Source organism: Cricetulus griseus, chromosome 7 (assembly GCF_003668045.3).
Source record: "Cricetulus griseus strain 17A/GY chromosome 7, alternate assembly CriGri-PICRH-1.0, whole genome shotgun sequence".
Lineage (NCBI taxonomy): Eukaryota > Metazoa > Chordata > Mammalia > Rodentia > Cricetidae > Cricetulus > Cricetulus griseus.
The window spans coordinates 47,508,884-47,527,786 of NC_048600.1; the positions used below are offsets into that span (position 1 = coordinate 47,508,884).

The 18,903-nt window shown below is 46.2% G+C and overlaps 1 pseudogene; it reads right to left on the minus strand.

Moving 5' to 3' along the window:
• Positions 1–2,089: 2,089 nt before the first annotated feature.
• On the minus strand, positions 2,090–18,358 carry LOC113836625 (annotated as a pseudogene).
• Between the last annotated feature and the right edge of the window lie 545 nt (positions 18,359–18,903).

An 18,903-nucleotide genomic window follows, 5' to 3' on the forward strand; every position in this document is an offset into this window, starting at 1 on the left:
CAAGTGGCCTGATTATTGATTCCACTTGTCGAAGGTTGAAATGACAATATCTTTTTAAAGATTTTCATTGGCTTGTGATGAGAGTCTAAAACTTAACATACATCATCTCACAAGACAGCAAGGATGTCTCAGAGGCTGAGCGGAGGCAGGACTCACAGACAGTGAGCTGAGAGGGGTGGGAACAGAGAGCAAAAGAGGAGTTGGCTGCATCTGAAGCTGCTTACTCTTCGAGGCTGGGACAGGGAGCAGACCTGTAGAAAAGTAGCAGACTGGTTAGCATTAGCTCACTTCAGGTTACATTGTGTGTGTGTGTGTGTGTGTGTGTGTGTGTGTGTGTGTGTGTGTGTGTGTGTGTGTATGTGTGTGTGTGTGTGTGTTAAGGCTGAGGGGACTCTACTGTCATGGCGACTGAAATACCTACTTAGGAATTCACTGTTCCCTCTTGACTGCTTGGGTGGTGAGATGCCTCCATCTTGGCTTGTATTGGTTAGAGTTCTCTAGAGTTATAGAATGAACACACACACACACACACACACACACACACACACACACACACAGAGAGAGAGAGAGAGAGAGAGAGAGAGAGAGAGAGAGAGAGAGAGAGAGAGAGGATTCATTAGAATCGCTTGCTAGTCTGTTTACCAACAGAAAGCCCAAGAATCTTGTAGTTGTTCAGTCCATGAAGCTGGATGTCCCACCTGGTCTTCTAATGCTAGCAAGCTCCTTTCCTCCATGTCCTTTATAAAAGCTGTCAGAGGCGTAGCCCAGATTAAATGTAGATCTTTCCACCTCAGATGGTTTAATTATGAAAAAATTCCTTACAGGTATACCCAGCTGCTTTGGGTTTTTTTAGGTAATTCCAGATGTGGTCAAGTTGACAACCAAGAATAGCCATCTTGGTATGAGAGTCTTGGCATAAGTGACTCCATGTTGATATTGGATTTTCTGTGACAAGACCCTGAAGCAGGAGCTAGTTCACATCCTGGCCCTGTATTGTTTCTTGGCACTCAGAAGTGAGATAGTGGGTCTCATATTCCCCTTTTTGTTGGGAGCACAGCATGAAGGTCCTTGTACCCCCAGATGTCCAGAGAAACCAGGAATATTAAGCACACAGGATTGTCTTTCCAATGGGAAAGATGTAAAGCGGGTTCACCCATCCAGAAAGTTAGCAATTGGAAGTGATTAATTGCCGGGTGATCTGTGTTATCTGTTGGACCAGGCCATATCAAACTCTACAACCAGGATTGGAGGTGGCTAGTAATCTAAATAACTCTTACATCCAGGGGCTCCCCAAGCTCCCACAACCAGAGCTGGAGATACCTAATAGTCTAAATGACCCTTACATTATCTGCATGGCCAGAGGTTCCCCCAAGACCCTGCAACTAGGACCAGAGGTAGCTAATAGCCTCACATTAAGACCATCAAAGACTTGCCTGCATGCCCCACACCAAAGCTGCAGCTTCCTCCCCAGGGCATTCCCAGGAGCTCCAGCCTCTTCCTTCAGTCTGCAGAAAGATCCTCTTTGCTCTTCAGAGGCCATCCAGTAAGACCACAAGGCAGAGGGCCCCCTGGCACCTCTGATCTTACCACAACAAACCAGAATGACCCAGCATTTGTAGCTGGCTCCAGCCACATACTGGTCTTCCACCCACAACAACACAACACAGACTTGGGGCTTGGGGTTTGGTTTGGTTTCACTTTATGTGGCCAAGGCTGTCTTAGAACTTGCTATACAGATCAGGGTGTCCTTAAACTCACCCTCTTCCTGCCTCCACCTATCCAGTGCTGGGATGACAGCCCTGTGCCATTGCCCACTTGAGGTGGAGTTTAAAGCATTCAGGTAACTTGATCGGTATCTGTGGTCAAGGAGTCAACCGACCTTGGCTTCGGTAAGTTCAGGAGAGAAGAGTGGGTGTGAACCAGCACAGACTGGATTGTTCTTGTCCTTTCTCCTTCAACAATTACAGCTCAGCACCACGTCCACCCTGATGCGGCTTGGGCCTGGAGTGTCCCCAGATGTTCTAGTTTACTTTTATTATTTCTGTGAATCGCTTTCCCAAACTTCTGGTGATAAATCTCTAGGACATAATCAATCTTCTAGGATTCTTCCCTCAAAAAGTGACATTTGATTTCCAAACATGCTCTGGAAGTGTGCGTGGTCCCCATGCAGCAACCTCAGAATCTGAGAAGGAGCTTCCTTAAGAACTGTTTTGTGTGTCAAAACCAAGGAGTTTGTCCAGCGCTGCAGGCAGTCCCTCTTCCATTGTATCTGCTTTAGCAACTGCATCCAGTGTTGTGGCTCATGAACCCAAGCGTGAGCTGCCTCAAGCATCTCCTTCAGCTGAAACTAAAGTTAGAGCCATCACGCCAATCTTGAAACCATTCACATCCAGGCAGATCAGTCATGGCTCTGCGCTTTTAGATGTGTTGTTGGTATTTTTTATGTTATTAGATACTGGATCTTTGCATTTCTCAGCATTTTCTCATGTTCCAGTCTAATAGCTAAGCCAAGCAGCCAGTCAGTTGCCTATTGCCCTTGCTGATCCCAAATCTTGAAAAGACAGTAAATATCTTGCAGGTAATTTTCAAGATGTGGGCCAGTCACTACTGTAGATGTTTCTCAAATAATCTCTGGGTCCAATTTTTTGGTCTTCAAGCCATACAATAAAGCTTGCAAATTCTTTGTGGTTGAAATTTCATTTTTGCGCTTGAAGCCTGCAGGGCTGTGGTCGTCCAGGGCCACAAATGTGTGTCAAAACATGGTCTTGGATGCTCACACTATCCCCTCCCACTAGCTTCACCTGGACAGCAGAGGGTTAAAGAGGTGGCACAGGCTGGTGACACAAGAGAGCAAGTTTGCTTTCTGTTGCTGTGACAAACACCATCACTAAAAGCAGTTTGGGCAGGAAAGCGTTTATTTCACCTTTCAGCTCACAGTCCATCATGAAGGGAAGCCAGGACAGGATCTCCAAGCAGAAGCCTAGAGGCAGGAACTGAAGCAGAAGGCTTGGAGGGGTGCTGCTTACTGGCTTGTTCCCTATGGCTTGCTCAACTTGCTTTCCAATATGCCCCAGGATCACTTGCCTAGGAGTGGCATTGCCCACAGTGGGCTGGGCCCTTCCACTTGGATCATTAGTTAAGAAAGTGACCAACAGATTTGCATATAGGCCAGCCTGCTGCATACAATTCCTCAACTCCTCCTAGATGACTCTAGTTTGCCTCAAGTTGACAAAATCTAACCAGTCTACCAATGTTCAGGCCAAGTCCCCAGTTTGGCTCATTGTGGGATGACTTTCCTAGGTGGGGCATGGTGGAAGTCTTAAGGTCATTGCGGATAGTAAGACCCCTTTCTTTTCCTCTTTCAGTCATATCCTTCCCTTAAACTGAGCATGTCTGTTCCATGTACCACCACCCCTGCCCCGTGATGTGCCAGTTCCCCACAGTCCCAAAGGGAAGAGGCCACACAACTGCAAACAGAAGCCTCCACAACTGGAAGCCAGAATGGACCATCTGGCTCTGGGTTGATTGTCTCTGGTGTCTGTCACAGAAGGCAACTTGAGATACTTCTGGTAGGCCATCATATGAGGGGCTGTCATTACCCAGCACAAGAAGTACACATAGCAGATGGAGGTTCGGGCCAATGCTGCCACTTTACATAAGGTCTCTGTGAGGGTGGGGCTTTTCCCAGATGCTTCGCACCATCAGCTATCTGAGAACGCACAGGAAAGGTCTGAGGCCCACATCACACTGTTGGATGAGCTGCTCAAAGTGAATTCTGCTTCACCTTTTCTTCCTTCCCTGCACCTCAAGAGAATTCGTTCTGATTTCAATGGGGCCCCAAAAATTAATTTTGAAAAAGACTACAATAGGTGACCACACTTCATGGAAGTATGGTGTCTGGGAAGGAGGTGTCCAGGGTACAAACTAGAGAGAGACAGTCAGACGGAAGTTTGCAGAGGGGGGCAGTTCTAACCCTCCTCACTGTCACAAGGCTGCACTCCACAGGCCTTGTCCCCAGGGCTTAGAAAGTGCCTGGAAGTCAAAGGCATTCTGGGAAAAGGCCTCTTCCCTTAGCATTTGGGCAAAGAGAGGGAAGCACATTGCTAAATTAGCATTTTATCCCATCTCTGTAATTTATGAGTCCAATAAACACTGAGAGGAGGAACAGAGCCTGGTTTCTGAGAGCAGGCCAGGACCAACAAGCCTTGTGACATCTTTAAAGTATCATGTATCTTGCATTTTAATGACACAGTGTATCCAAAAAGATAATCTTATCAGATCAGTGGAGCCTGACTGAAGGTTGCCCCCTGTCCTATTCCCCCCAGCCCCTCTGAAAAGGGATGCCTCACCTCCTTCCAGAAATTCTTGAAGCCTTGATGTTTATGGGCCTGCTGAAACAGAGGTAGTGTGGGTTTTGTTTTGTTTGTGGATCTATGTGTGGGGGTGCACATATGTGTGTAGGGTGTGTGTGTGTGTGTGTGTGTGTGTGTGTGTGTGTTTGTGTGTGTTTGTGTTCACAGCCTTGGGCATCATTCCTCAGTCACCACCTTAAAAAACAAAACAAAACCAATCAAAACAAAACCACAGAGTCTCGTTGTCCTAGAACTCACCAAGCAGGCATCATTGGCTGGTGAATGAACCCCAGGGATCTTCCAGTCTCTGCCTCCCCAGCTCTGGGGGTGTAAACCACTGTATTGACCTTTTGACATGGGTTCCAGGGTTCAAACTCAGGCTCTCCAGCCATATGTTTTAAACAAAATACCTGCTATATATGTTTGTCTACAATTTGTCTTCCTCTTACCAACATGTCCTCTAGCTCAAACAAAACAAGGACCTCTGTCATTTACAAAAGAAAACAGCCCCTGCTTACACACATCTCTGACTCTGTTTCCCCACTAGTGACATGGAGGTATCACCTAAATGATATAGGTGGGCACTGGTGTGCCCAGGCAGATGCCCTAGGCCTCCTCCGCTCCGCCCTCGAAGCCCTCCCCAGTTCTTCGTGACTCACCCCCTCCCCTCCCTGTGGTCGGCTTTGGCAGCTTCCAGGGCTGTGAAAAAAAAGCTCAGTGGCTGTCTTAAAATAGCAGCCCGTCTCTCTCCTGTGTGCCTCTGAAGCAAGCTGCCTTTGGTTTTGTCTGGGACTGTCTGGAAACTGAGACAATGGGCCCAGGACACTGTCACCAATCCTCAGATCTAGCACCCTGTCAACCAATTCAGACCAGGGGCTCACACCCGGAACTGGTGATTTGTACCAGATATCCTTCATGCCTGCGGAGGGTTAGGAGCCTAAGCTGGGACAGTGAGCCCTTCCCTAGCCACATTGCCCTGTGGGGAGGGACCCCTTTCAGGACATTCAGCTTGGCTTACCACTGTCTAGTTCTCTTTCCCAAACAGTGACGACACCAGGCAGTCTTAAGCAAACACTTTCCATCCATGAGACCAATTAATGTCACAAAAGCACCTTTCTGTCCTTTCTTGGTGTGTGTTCTGCCCCTGCAACGTTCCTGGGGGATGGATGGACAGTGGACTCAATTCGATTCACAATGCTGGAGGGTGAGAGGTCTGAGGGCATGACACAGGCATCTGGTGAGAGCCTTGAGCCACACTGCAATGTGATGGAGGGTCTAGGCAAGAAAAAGCAATAAGTTCAACTCTCTTACTATAAGATCAGCGATGCCACCTTGGGGCCCACCTCATCAGTTTAATGACTGCCAGGCAGGCCGTCTCCAGGTGCCCTCTGCAGGTCACTGCAGGTAGGTGCAAGGCTTTTCTAGCACCATCACCACCTCCAGTATCACCAAGGCTTTGCACAGTCAAATGCTTGTTTTTGTCATGGGGGGGGGGGGCGTGCACGCCTTTAATCTTTAATCTCATCACTCAGGAGGCAAGGGCAGGCAGATCCCTCTGAGTTCGAGGCCAGTCTGGTCTATGGAGCTAGTTCTAGGACAGACATGACTACACAGAGAAACTATGGGGTATAGGGGTATGGGGGGGTAGGGGTGGGGTGAGGGGTTGGGGGATAGGTGTCTATTTGTAGGACTGCACTCAGACCTGTGGGGTGTAGAAGACACTTTTTGTTCCTGGTGTCACCCATGTAATTGCCAGTGGTCAGTTCAGACACAGTGGCACTCTGGTGGGACTATGGTAAGCATCTCACTGATATTGTGCTCAGTTGGAACCTCCAGCTTGCACCTGCATGATCCAAAAAGACCCATTCCTGTCTCTCTCCCTTTCCAAACCCCACCTGCTCAGAGAGTCTCCAACAAAGAAGAGGCACCAAAAAGCCCAGTTCTGAATTCTGGCGACTATTACAGCTTCCTCCCCTATTGCTGGCAGCAGCCCAAGTCCCTGCCTAAGCATTCCAGCTTTTGACCATACTTGGACCCAAACCCAGCATGTATTAGACATGTCACCATCCCTCGTCTACAGGCTATATAATCACCCTGCTTTAGTTTGAGTGCATGGCTTCTCCAGCCTGGATCTCTGGGACCGGAGAACCCACCCAGGAGTTGCTTCACTCAAATAAACCTGTTGTTATACTTTTTCAGTTTGGCTTGATTTGGCTTACTGTATCTGAGAAACCTATTATCGGGCTACTGAAAACCTATTAGGTAGTTTCTTGCCTGCCAGGGTAGATTCCTACTCCACAAAAGGACAAAGATGTGGCATGAGCAGCCCTGGATCTGTTGAGAAAGTCATGTTGAACGTGGACAGAGCTGGGTCCTGGACCAGAATAAACAGAAAGATGGCTGAGTGCATGCTTTCTTGTCATCCAGAATGTGGATACAATGTGACCAATCTCTTCTGCCACCATACCTTCCCACCATGGTGGACTGAACCCCTTAGAACTGTGAGCCAAGACAAAGCCTGCCTTCCTTCCTTCCCTCCTTCCTTCCTTCCTTCCCTTCCCTTCCCTTCCTTCCTTCCTTCCTTCCTTCCTTCCCTCCCTCCCTCCTTCCTTCCTCCCTTAAATTTTTCATCTCAGGTGTTTTGTTATAGCAACAGGAACAGTAACTAATACAGAAAATTGGTACTGCTGTAAGAGATCTGGTTTGTGGGAGGCATGTGGAAGAGCTTAGAATTTTGTGCTAGAAAGACCCTGGGGCACTGTAAGCACACATTAATTGGGATATTTTGATAGGAAGATGAGAATACTGAGAGAAATCTGGACAGTAGGACCCAATGAGGCTTTGGAGAGAATGTTCTATCTGGAAATGGGTTAGGGGACATTGTGTGAGATCCTGGAAAAAGATCTAACTGCATTCTGCCTGTGTCCTGAGAACATGAGTGGGGTTGAATTTGGAGAGCACAGGCTGAAAAGTCTTGCAGAGGAAGTCTGCAGACGGGAGAACATTGGACTGAAGCAAGGTTAGTGCTCACTGCTCTCATCAAGGCCTCCAGTGAGAGAGAGAAAAGTGGCTCCGAAAGACGGGTGAACCTGGAGTTTGGTGAGAAAGGCACACGGGTAAGATGGTTTCGAGGGCCAGGTGACACAGCAGCTGTGACTGTTAAGGAGATGAGTGGCATTAAAGAGAAGCTGACACTGGATGACAAGATCCACCCATTGAAGGCTCTGTCCTGTAAAGTTGCAAATTCATTTAAGAGGAAAGAGTCTAAACTGAGGCTGCCATATAAGAGGTTCCCAGGTTGAATAACTTGGGGAAGTGTTTTCCAGGACCAGCACGTGAAAGCCAGTGCAGCTATGGTCCAAGGGGCCCAGGCTCCACCCAGAGATGGCAGCATCCACAGGGCACACTGGCCTAGCAGTTGTGAAAGATGCAGGATTGCAAGAGCCTTAGAGTCTAGGCCTTGTGCCATAGTTCCAGAGAGCCACTGAGTTCAAACAGTGTGTGACAGAGCGTATAAGGAGGCTCTGAGAGGCCACTGTATGAAGGTGAAGCCTGAGCTGTAATGGAGACCCCAGGATATTGATGATGTCAGAACCATGTGACACCAGCTAAAGAAAGCTGCAGACACATGATGGAACTGACCCAAGAGAGAGGCTGTGCCCAGGCAACAGGGCTGATGGACGGAATTGACCACAGAGCTGGAGGACTGGGGTGGCCACAGAGCTGGAGGATGGGGATGGCCACAGAGCTGGAGGACAGGGATGGCCACAGAGCTGGAGGACAGGGATGGCCACAGAGCTGGAGGACAGGGATGGCCACAGAGCTGGAGGACGGGGCTGACCATACTCTTTGGAACCAGGACAATTCTATTACAAGCCCCAGACCCCACATGGAATTGCAGAATTTTGTGTTATCCCTGCTGTGTTTCTGACTGAACTTTCCTTATTAGGCCCAAATGTCCCTTTAGGAATGGGAACATTCACTCCGTGCCATCACATGTCACATGACTATAACTTGTTTTTGTTGTTGTTGTTGTTGTTTGTTTGTTTGTTTGTTTGTTTTATAGGAGGTCAGAGTCTCAGGTGAGACTTGGATTTTTCTCTTCTGAACAGTGTTGAAACTCACGGACCATGATGGCTTTGAAGTTGGACTGAATACATTTTGTGTTATGAGACAGCAACAAGCCTATAGGGACAAGGGATGTACGGTTACGGCTTAAAAACAATGCATTTGGGTGTCTTGTTGACAAGTGGTGGAGTTGTGCCGCTTGATACTGGTATCAGCTTGGTGAAATTTAGATTACCATGGTAGAAAGCTTCTGGGCACATCTGGGGGATGTTTCTAGATTTGGTTAAGTTGAGAAGACTCACGGCAATTGTGAGCTGTACCATTCCATTAACTGGGGTCCTGAGTTAAACAAAGAAAGTGAGCAGAGCACCTGACTATGGATGGAATGTGACCAGCTGCCTCTTGCTCCTCCAGCCATGACCTCCTGCCATGATGGACTGGATCCCCTGGAACTTCCAGCCAAAGCAAACCTTTTCTTCCAAAAGCTTTTTCATTGGGTATTCTGCTACAGCATCAAGATAGGTAACTAGTACACATTCACAAATATCTATAAAAATCCAGACCTCAGACAGGCCTGTATTGCCAGGCCTCAGAGGATGGGGAAGAGAGGGGTAGGCTGAGGCTGGAGGATTGCGAATTTGAAACTATCCTGGACTAGACAGGAAAACCCTGAATCAAAAATTAGCAAGTAAATAAAGAAAAGTTTAAAAGAAAAGTCCTGGCCACAGAGAATAGGCTCCCTAAAGTCCCCCAACACTGTTTTAAAAGAGAGCTTTTATTTTTCACGTTGTTTTTGCTAATGAACCAACAGAGTGAGGACCTGCTTCAAACTTAGCCCATGTGGAGAGCAGTGAGGAAGACCTGGTTGGTGCCTGTGGCCTTTCTGTCAATACAACAAACACCCTGGTGTTCCTAATTGTTTTTGTCTGACATTTTTCATTGTGAAGATATATTTTCAAAGCTTCACAAATTAGTTTCTGGAAAAGGTACTCTAGCTTTTTCCCATTGGTGGATGAAGACAGCAAAAACCCAGGTGAGGTTACTGCTGTAAGATCACACCTTTTGATATATGATAGTTAAGGTTTTAGTTGGGGGAGTTGTAGGGGAGGAGGGGAGGGAGAGGGAACTGGGATTGACATGTAAAACAATCTTGTTTCTAATTCAAACAAAACAAAACAAAAAAAAGATCACACCTTTTGCTCGGCAGCCTGCAGAATTCAAACCCAGATCAGGGTGAATTCAGAGGCTCTACTCTCCATAACAGCAGTCATTTTCTTAAAAACCACAAGATAACAACATCAAAGCAGTGCAAATGTTCAAAAACAAAAGAGAGATTCATTGGGTCAAACGACCACACAAGGACGGTGAGAGGTACTCAACTGAAACACGACAGGAGTCTTGTAGTTTCTTGTAGTTTTGGTGAGAGAAAAAGGTTGCTGTTCTTTCTACATTCTGTTTGAGGATCAAGGCTAGTGATAAAAACAGTAAGCCGGGGTGGAGGGTCGAGGGGGGGGTAGGAGGAGGGCGTCCTGCCTGGCTGTGTGTCTCTGGCATCACCCAGGCTAGAAAACAGGAGGTCTCAGGGGGAAGGCAGGTACACAGTGACACCAAGACTTGCCCTTGTGCGCGGCTCTGTCAAACACCTATCCCCTCGAGTGATGCATCCGGTCCTCAGAGCACAACGAGGTGGAGGCCACTGAGAAGGATAGTTGCACCCACCCAAATCCATCACAGTCCTGTCACCCTGGAAGAAGGTGGCAGGGCTTCGGAGATTCCTGCAGCTTAGGAGAAATGAGGAGGCGGCGAGCGCCCCCTTGTGGCAGAACTGGGAACGGGGACTCCGTAGCTTCACTCAGGACAACGGTGTACCCAACCCTGGTCACCCACACCTCATTAACAGATCTCTTCCAAGTCCAGTTCGTGTTCTGAGGTTCTTTCCATCTTTGATGTGTGACTGCTAAGTGTGGATTGCCACAGCCGCAGAAACTTCCATCGGCTATTTTACAGACAAGGTTCCATGCTTTTCATATATTTCAGTTTGAGGTTGATTTATCATTGTTGTTGTTGTTATTTTGTGTGGTGTTGGGACCTTGCCATGTTGGGCCTGTGATAGACTGAGCTACCAAGCCCTGACTTCTTTTTGATGCAAAAAGCAATTTTTGGTACCAAAATCAAAACTATAGAACATATAGATCCTCCTCCCCTGTTTCCTTCCCTGACCTCAATCCCTGTCCCTGTCAGTCATTTGCTGTTTCTGGTCTGGTCTTCCCATGCTCCACATCTGCTTTTTTTTTAAAGGAAACAATGTTGTTTTGTAGACAATATATTTTAGAAGCTACTCTACACTGATTATGAAAAGCAACCCTTGCCTTGTTGGTTTGCTTTCTTCTTTTGTTTTTACTATTACTAATGTATAGTCATTGTACATAGTATAGGTTTCATGAAGGTAATCTCGCACATATCAGGTACTTTGACCATCGTACCATCGTCACCTTCTATCCCAGTCTCCCACCCCCCACCTCATCCTCATTCCCTTAAAAGTTTGTCCTTCTTATCTCCTTCCAGTAGTTTCCCTCCTCCTCCCCCACTCTCCCTTTATTTGTGTGTGTGTGTGTGTGTGTGTGTGTGTTTTGTGTGTGTGTGTGTGTGTGTGTGTTTGTGTGTGTGTGTGTGTGTGTGTGTGTGTGTGTGTGTGTGTGTGTGTGTGTGTGTGTAGATATAGATGGTTTTCTGATAAATGTGGTCAATGACTTGAGAGGAAAGTCAGCAACATAAAGTAAAAAAAAAAAAAAATCACCAAAATATATGAGAAAATCAATGATCTCGATTCAAAAACTTAGCAGCATCAAAGAAAATATGAGCAAGAAAATAGAGATTTAAGCCGGGCGGTGGTGGCGCACGCCTTTAATCCCAGCACTCGGGAGGCAGAGGCAGGCGGATCTCTGTGAGTTCGAGACCAGCCTGGTCTACAAGAGCTAGTTCTAGGACAGGCTCCAAAACCACAGAGAAACCCTGTCTCAAAAAATCAAAAAAAAATAAATAAAATAAAAAATAGAGATTTAGAAAGAAAAAAAAAACACTAGAAAGGTTGTAGATGAAAACCGGAAGAATCAAATAAAAAGCACATTGGAAAACATCACCAAGAGGCCACCAAACAGGAGGACCATGAGTATGAGGACAAGGCTGAAAGGTGCTGCATCCAAACATCAAAGACAAAAAGAATTAGTGAGTGTGGTCATGACACCTGCACACTCTGTGATCCCTTCAAAGGACAAAACCCAAAAGCCCAGTAGAGAGGAGGACCTGAGATAATACTAAAGGCCAGTCAATGAAATTGTAGCCCTGATTCCTAGAGAAAGAAATCGGCATATAAGCCCAAGTGCAATTTAGAACCTAGATGCAGACACAGAAGTCTCTCCATGACAGTTACAGTCAGAATGCTAATGTAGGTGGAAGTTTCTGTCCCTCAAGCCACTCCCAAGTAACCACAAAAAGGCTTTATATTAATTATACATGATCCACCAATAGCTCAGGCTTATTACTTACTACCTCTTACATTTTTGTTAACCCATATTTTTATCTACACTTTGTCGGGTGGCTTGGTACCTTTTTTCAGTACAGCATGCCCATCTTGCTTCTTTCTGTGTCTGCTTGAGACTCCATCCTCCCCCTCTTTTTTCCCCCTGAATTCTCAGTGTGGCTCTCCTGCCTAACCTTATCCTCTTCAGTTCTTTGCCTGTCAGCTTCTTTATTAGGCCAATCACAGTGACCTATATTCATACAGTGTAAAGGAACATTCCACATGTTAAAATGATAGAACCAAGATGGATGACTCCCAGGAAACCAACGGGGTAGATCACAGCTATCGGAAGACTCTAAAGGAATCCTAACCACAGGAGAGAAAAATGAACACTTCCATGAGGCCATGGGAAATGACAAACCACATTAGAACAGTAAATAAATAAATAAAAATTTGGACATCATCAGACATTACAAAATCAGCAAATGACAGAATTTAATATTCACTTTTTTATTACAAACACTGAATATGGATGGTTGCAATTCTCCAGTCAAAAGATATGAACTGGAATACTGAATTTAAAACATGGCCCATTGACACCAGACCAGCTCCCAGATCTGCTCCAGGATAATAAGGAGAAATTCTTGGCATATTGAGACTTAGGTAAGATTATTATCTGAGGGTAGTTAGACTTTTCTATCTGAGGGGTAAATAAGGAAACACACGCCTCTTGCTGGTGACCTAAGAAAAAAGGAACCGATGGTGACCTTCTCTTTACTTCAACTTAAATAATCTCTCTTTCTTGACAACCTCTCTTTACACACATCTCTCTTCTGCCCAGGTACGTGTTTCTATATCTCTTTATATACTATTACAAATTTCTCTTTCCATAAACACCACATCTCACATCCACACTCAGGCATGCACACTTCTTTTGCATCATTCATTCATTCTTCACTCATTCGTTTTCTCACACTTCTTTTTCTCCTTCATCTCTCAAGCTTCTCTCTCACACAGCAGCCTTCTCTCAACACCCCGCTCCTGCTCTGCCGTATCCACTCTCTGCCTCTGCTCTCTGCCTCCCTACATCACTACCCTCTGTTTCTCTGCCTCCCCACTCTCTGCCTCTTGCTCCCCTCTTTCTCAGCCAAACTCTGGACAATTATAAATTGTGTTTTTAGAGCCCAGTCCACACTCATAACACATGTTAAGTCTCGTAATTTCTCTCAGGCTAGGAATGCTACATTGACCCATGCATGTAGCTCTCTCCCAAACAGAAAATGACTTTGGAATTCAAGACTTAACAATAACAATTAATTAGCTGGACAACAATTAATTAGTGGTAGGGAGAACGTGCAGACTAAAGTTTTGTCAAGCTCTGGCCTTGAATCAGTAAAGCAATACATAGGAAAATGACCTCATGTAATTGTCTCCAGGGTCAACCAGCCTGCTTTGAATCTTCTCTGAAATCTAAAGTTAGCTGCTGTGTAAAAGGCTGTCTTTGTAACTGAGAAACCTATGCCAGTCTTCCTGACCATCCTATCGTCACCTTCCTGATCATCCACAGTTATATGTGTGCCCAACAAGTATAAAACACTACCAAAGGACTGTGGGAAGAACCCCACAGGTGTTCTTATTAAGAAGGTATAGTAGTGGCAACTGAGAAACTTACAAGAACAACCAGCTATCCAATCAATAACCCCATGGCTTTGCCAAGTGGGGCTCCCCAAGTGGGTTAACTTGTTCAATACTAGTTGTCACTGCTATGCAGTCCCACAGCCCTCTGCAGCCCATCTGTTTGCTGCCTGCAAGGACTGCCCTGTTTGCAGATGGTATGCTTCCATATCAAAGGAACCCTAAAGACTCCACCACAAACCAGAGATGATGAGCAACTCTCATCAAAATGACAGAATACAAAATTAACATGAGGAAATCAGTAGCCATGAGGTCCTGTCGTGCTGGCTTAGTGTCTTCAGCATAGGAAGTTTTCTCTTCTCCTCTAATTGGGAAGGATGCTTCATCAGCTATAGTGATCTGGGTTGACTGCTACTGTCTGTCACAGGATTTGTTTGAAATAAGTCCATCTATGCTCTGAGGACTTTTAAAGTTTCTGTTGAGAAACCTGCTGTTGCTCTGACAGCTTCACCATTACATGTGTTTCTTTTGGCTTTAAATAAGCTTACTTTGTTTGGTTGCTTAGTGTTTCAGCAGAAGTACAGCATGTGGGGGAGGGGTCTTTCTTGGCCTTGACTGACAGTCGGAATTCCTCCTGTACCTGGATGGCCATATCTTTCCCTAGATTTGGGGAATGTTCTGGTATGATTTTACTGGATGTTTTTTTATACATTTATCCTGACATTCTCTGCTGTGGAATAATCCTTCTACACACTGTGAAGATGTGTTGTTCTCATTATTAGTAAAAAAAAAAAAAAGAAAAGAAAGGAAGGAAGGAAGGAAGGAAGGAAAGAAGGAAGAAAGAAAGAAAGAAAGAAAGAAAGAAAGAAAGAAAGAAAGAAAGAAAGACTGTTGGCTGATAGCTAGGCAGGATTTTCAGGGCAGAGAGAATGCTGGTAGAGAGGAAGGGCAGAGACTGAGAAGATGCCATGAGATGCAGAGCAGGTAGGATAGGAAGTCATTCATGAGGTAAGCGATCCTCGGGGTAGCACGTAGATTAATAGAAATTCGTTAGTTTTAGTTATTAGAGCTAACTAAAAACAAGCCTAAGCTATCAGCTGAGCATTTAAAACTAATATTAAGAAGTCTCTATGTGGTTATTTGGGGAGCAGCTGGCAGAACAGAAAATTCCGCCAACAATCCTCCTTTTTCATTAATAATTTGTAGACTTGTCTTTGTGATGGTCTCACAGAGATCATGGCTGTTCTCTTTGTGTTTCCTTGTTAATCTGTCTTTGCCTCTGTCTTCATGTTCTAACTTGTCTACTCTTTCCTCTTGATCCATGCTACTCTCATGGTTCAGTGGGCTGATTTTCTTCACTTATTGAACTTTTCATTTCCAACATTTGAGTTTGATTTTTTTTTTCAGTTCTATTTCTAGTTCTCCGTTGAACCCACTTCCATGGACCGTGTTGACATCTTTTCTCCATTGAGTTGTTCGCTTGTGTTCTTTTCTAGTTTATTCAGGGCTTTATCTGTGTCACCTTTGATTTTGTTTAGCATTTATTATCATTATTCTTTTGACATTTTTGTCTGGGATTTCATTTGGCTCACTCTCATTGGAGGCCATTACTGTGAGATTGGTCATTTTTGGAGCAGTCATGTTACCTTGGTTCTTTGTAGCTCTTGGGACTTGTGTATATGGGTTAGGATGTTGACTGAATTCTTGTTTAATCACCCATAATCCATTCAGTGGAAGTATTTGCAATGTTTTAGTAGTGCAGCTTGTAGTACAGTTGAGGTGTCATTTCTCTCTGCTAGACTGGGGTGTATCTCAGTAGACCTTCTGCCTACATGCTTAGGCACCAGCTCAATAACCTATACCACTCCAAGAGTGGAATACTCTCCAAAGAAGTCAGCATAACTAATGGCCCACTGTGAAAGCACAGTGCCAATCAGTGCAAAACACCTGGCCCTTCAGTTCTAGTACTTGTTATAGAATAAAGAGATGGAGATAGTACTGGGTGCACTGTCATATTAGTCACTGGGATATGGTTATTATAGAAGCAAGCAGGGTAAGACAACTAATTAATATTAGGACAACAGAGAAAAACTAGAAGAGGGAAAAGTAAATAGAAAGCAGATAATAAGGACAAAGGGAAGAGCTGAAGCAGCACTGGGTAAAGGTAGAATGAACAGAGAAAAAGGTGAAAACATGCAACAGATAGCCAAACCATTCCCTCACTCAGGAAACTGAGGAAGGGAGACCTCCAGCCCCAGCTGTATTAGTTGGGGTTCTCTAGAGTAACAACTTATAGAATGAACCTTTCATAGATATAGATATAAATATAGGTATAGGTATAGATAGATGTTCAGTGCATGAGGCTGGCTGTCTCAGCTGATCTACAGTATACACTGGAATCCCACAGAAGTAGACTCTAATGCCAGTGAAGGAATGGACCTGCCTTCGAGAACAAAGAGCACGGCTTCCTCCTTCTGTGTGTTTATACAGGATTCCAGCAGAAGGTGTGGCCCAGATTAGAGGTAGGTCTTCCCAGCTCAAAGGGTCTGGACTAAAGCTATGTCTTTCCACTTCAAATGATTTAATTAAGCAAAAATCCCTCACAGCTAGTCATTTTGGGATTTTAGTTAATTCCTGATGTAGTCACTTTGACAGCCAAAGTAACCATCACAAGTTCACCCCTTGTCAACTTGACACACAATCACATCTCTTTATGTCATTCTTAATTTCCAAATGAAAGCAATAACCCGGTTATTGATTATGCATAATGTAACTATCCCAGGGTACACTTGCAAACACAATGTGTATTTAATCAGGTCAAAATTACACCTGATGTGGCTCAGGAGGGTCTCCTGGGGCAGCCTGGGTCCTCACGGTTACGATGAGCAAGTTCACAGTGGAGAAATGGGGGAGAAAGAGAGGCAGAATGATTTGTGTGCTGTGGTAAGAAGCAGATTTGAAGAGGCAAGGGCTGTGCGGAATAGGCTGATGTTGGTGGCCTGCTTGCCACCACAGACCAGTGTGACATCTGGCCTGGGCTGCAGTCTAGGGCCATGTCTGGGTCCGTGATCCTACCATAGCTGTGGTCTGTGTTGACGTTCATGATCCATGTTGCCACCAAGTGTTAGGAGCCGGTGCGTATGTAAGGAGCCATTGGAAGCTGTGCGCATGCGCAATGGGTAACTTTGTAACTTTCCTGCCCTTAGTCTCCGCCCCTCCCATGACGTCATATGGTTTGATCAGCTGACGTCACATGGTCCGAGGGTTTCAGCCAGTCAGAATGTAACACTCCTGAGGCTACGGTTGCCAGCCTATATAAGGAGGGGTTTTCGGGCGTTCAGGGTCTCCATTTTGTAAGCTAATGCCTTTCCTCTCAAGAGGCATTAAAGCTTTACTGCAGAAGGATCCTGAGGAGTGTCCCCGTGTCGTTTTCGCTGGCGAGGCAGTTAGCGCGGGACAGTCATGGGGATTCCCGGGGTCTGGGCCACCACCTATGGCCACTTTGGTGTTAGAGGGCCATGCTGCCACTGGGGTCATGTTGATCTGAGTGGCCTGTGCTGCCACTGGGAACACGATGACATTCAGGCTGGAGCTGCTGCCAGGGGCCATGTCTAATCTTTAACCTTGCAGCATCCAGGGTCTGTTTGCTGTCTATGGCTTCAGTAACCGCTGAAGGCCATGCCAATGACTTAGGTCTGGTCAGACACCTGAGTCCATGTTGGTGTCCGAGGGCCACACTGCCACAGGGCCATGCTAATCTGGATGGCCTGTGCTGCCACCTAGGACCATGGTGACATCTAGCGTGGGGCCATGTCTGGGTCTTTGGCCCTATAGCAGCCAGGAACTGGGTTGGTATCCATGTATCCTGATACCACCAAAGGCTATGCAAATACTGGGGGTCTGGGTTGTCACCTGAGGCCAGGTGGGGATCTGAGAGTCATGCTGCAGCTGGAGCTATACAGATATGAGTGGCCTGCGCTGTCACTAGGGGCCATGGTGACATTCAGGCTGAGGTTGCAGCTGGGGGCCATGTCTGGATCCATAGCCCTACTGCAGCCAGGGTCTGGGTTGGTGCTGAGTCACCTGATATGATTGAAGGCTGTGACAATGCCAGGGGTATGTCCCATCACCTGGAGCCATGTTGGTGTTGTGGAATATTAATTTAAGATGGGTTACATTCATTTATGCTGTGGAATATTTGTTCAGTGATGCAAAGACATGTTACATTTGTTTGATTAAATAAAATTATCCTGGGGTCATGAGGCTGACTCAGCAACTAGCTGACAGGAAGTGACAGGGAGGAACCATGTATAGCTAGGGTTCTTAAGTGAGGGTTGAGCAGAAGGACGTCTGGTTTTTTGGGGGGGAGCTGCAAGCTAAGACAGGAGGTTAGCTACTTGCAATTCAGCCTCTCTGAGCAAGCAGAATTTCACATTAACCTTTGAATCTTGAGTTCTATAGAGGGATAGAGATCTAGATAAAGTTCTCTTTGGTGGCTGTGATAGAGACAGTGCCTGAGGGAACAGAATTCCCTCTGTGCTACAGCCAGTGCTGCTGAGATGCTGAGCTGTGATTGCCAATTAGGACAGCGGTTGCTTAAGGGGCAGCTATTGAATTTAATGAAAAACAACATGCTGGTGTCTGAGGGCCAAACTGCCACTGGAGTCATGCTGATCTGAGTGGCCTAACCATCACCCTAACCTGGGGCCATGGTGATATCTGAGCCCGGGTAGTTGATGAAAACCATGTCTAGGTCCATGGTCCTACCTGTGTTGATGTCCATGGTCCATGGTGCCACCAAAGGCCACATGGATGCTCCAGGGTCTATGCTGCAACCTATGGCCATGTTGGTGTCTGAAGGCCATGCTGCCACTGGGACCATGCCAATCTGGGTGGCCTGCCACATGAGGACATGGTGTCATCCAGGCCTAGACTGCTGTCTAGGACCATGTCTGGCTCTGTGGCCCAACAGCAGCCAGGGTCTGAGTTGATGTCAGTGACTCCTGTTACCACTGAGGGTTATGCAGATGCCTGAGGTCTAGACAGCACCTGAGACCATGTTGGTGGCTTACTGCTCCCGGGGCCATAATGATCTGGGTGGCCTGTGCTGCCACAGGGTTATGGTAACATCTGGGCCATGTCTGGGTCCATGGCCCTGCTGCAGCTGGGGTCTGTGATGATGTCCATTGTCCCTGTTGCCACTGGGATCATAGGAATTATTCAAGTTAAAAATCCAATCCAATGGCCATGCTGGGCTGTCCCTGCCCCTCACTGGCCCTGGAATAGCTAGTCCTGCCCCTCGCTGGTTGCTGCAGTAAGAGGACTGGC